Genomic DNA, 2,415 nt, shown 5'->3' with positions numbered 1-2,415 from the left:
GATACCCTTGTAAATATTAATACTTTAGTCCAGTATCGATACTATTTTGAGATTCTTTTTTTAAAAATTTGATTGAAAGATAATAAGTACTAATAACGTTACCAAGGTATCATACATTAGTGTCAAATATGTCAAAATTTTCCATTTTGGCACCCATTTCATGTCCAAACCAAAATATACTCAATTGGTGCCTATACGCACACTTAAAACCTACATAAACCAATTCAAAACATACCTAACATTTCGATTCAACCATTTCTCAATCAAACAAAATATTCATTCATCAAATAAGCACTTAACCACACCATTTCCAACTTGTAAATTCTCAAACGTTTCACCTTTGTACAACCATTCAATTCCATAATTTTAAACATAGTAATTAAATTTCCAAATTTGGCATTCTTATGAAACATATATAACTTAACATGATACCATCATATGCACACCTTCATATAACCATTAACAATCCAAAATTAAGCATTAATCAAGATTCAAAACAATCTATCATCCAAATTAAAACACATATAATAACACCTAAGTACATGTTCAAATGATACCTAAATCAACAATTTACTTATCTAGCATATCATCTATTAACAAAAAAAGATATAATCAAATTATACCAACTTTCATTTACTAACCTTGCATAATATAAATATAAATCATATTAACTTCTAATTCAAACATTCCAACATAGCAAAATACTATGCCATCAAACTAACAAAAGAACATAACCAACTTTGTTGAGTTTGAGATTACGTCTGGATTGTTGATTCCGCACGGAAAACAAAACCGTATGTTGAGTAATAAACTTAGTTGTATTTCAACAATTCAAAGAACAATGCAAATTAAGCTATCATATGCAAATCATGCTATCAATTACTTCATCTATATCATATGATTCAATCCACACAATAAAAGGTTAAGTTGGGGGTAATCACAATAACATATCAAATTCCAAATCGAATCATTTGATTCGTCCACCGTCATACCAATCTTCTGGGTTATAATTCTGTTCACATAATATTTCACAGTAATAATTCATTTTAAATATCATTTTCATATTTTCATTTTAAATCTCTATTAACTTGACTTGGACTCGAACAAATCGTGGATCCAATCGACACACCAAGTTGGCACCTAATGCCTCATCGGACAATTCTGAAGTAAATAGATTGCGCCTAACGCTCATCGATATAACCGAAATAAATGTTATGCCCAACACTCATCGACATGTAGTTGAAGTAACTTGTACTCGATCTACCTTATGGCATGCTAATTATGTCCAACTCTGCCCGAACAGTTGATAGGGTAATAACCATTTAATTTACAATTATAGTCAATTCACAAATTATCATATTCAATTCATCAATCAAGTAATCATTTCATTCATAAGATAGCATGAATCAGTTGAATTCAAATTCAATTTTACATTTTCATCAGATTACACTATTTTTAAATTTATTCAATTTAATCTCTCATTTCAAAAATTAACATTTTCATGCCAAAACAATTCATCTAATCAATCCCAACTTACCTCAATATCTTACCATGTTATACAATGAAATTATGCAACAATTTAAGTAATTCAATTTGTAAAAATACAAACTAAAAGCTCCAAGCTACTCGTTGACGACTTTAGCTTTTCCCTTACCTCTAGAGGAATCCAAGTTTACGTTAGCAATGAATTAACATAAACATGCAACACCGTCAATAATCCACCAAATTCACAATCAATTGTTACTTTGCACAAATTTTGTATTTTATTCAATTTAGTCCCAGGACTAACTAACTTTCAATCTAAAACTCTAAATTGAAACATAATTTAACTATAATCCATTAGGGATCTTCTATTTCTTATTTTTGTAGTCAATTTTAAAATTTATTCAGCATGTACGAAACTATCAATTCACTTCACAATTTTTTCATTTTTCATATTTAAATTTAAAATCTATCAATTTAATACCTAAAACTTCAAAAATAATCAATGGTAACTTTCTAAAACTTTAATAGTTTTACAAATTACTACTGGACTAACTAAATTATGCTCCCATAATCTCAAAAATATAAAAATTACAAAAAGAAAAAAAGAGACAAAATTGAATTAATCAATTTGTTGTTGAAGTTTAAAACCGTTGAAGGTCGAATGTTTCTTCTTCTCTTTTAAACTTTTGGTGCTGAAAAATGAGGAAGACAATGCTTTCTCCTTCTTTCCATCACGGTATTTTATTTTATTTCATGTTTTATAATTTAATTAATTAAATTATAATTTTTATAACATATTTTTAATACATTTGTTTACCTACCATTCACTATCGTTCCTAAGATGAAATAATTGGCACTTTAGTCCTTAGCCCATTTTTTAATTAAAAATCTATAGCAATTGAACTTTTACCATTTTTACAATATAGTTCT

The sequence above is a fragment of the Gossypium arboreum genome, chromosome 3 (assembly GCF_025698485.1).
Source record: "Gossypium arboreum isolate Shixiya-1 chromosome 3, ASM2569848v2, whole genome shotgun sequence".
NCBI classification, from domain to species: domain Eukaryota; kingdom Viridiplantae; phylum Streptophyta; class Magnoliopsida; order Malvales; family Malvaceae; genus Gossypium; species Gossypium arboreum.
This window is presented reverse-complemented; position numbering follows the sequence as displayed.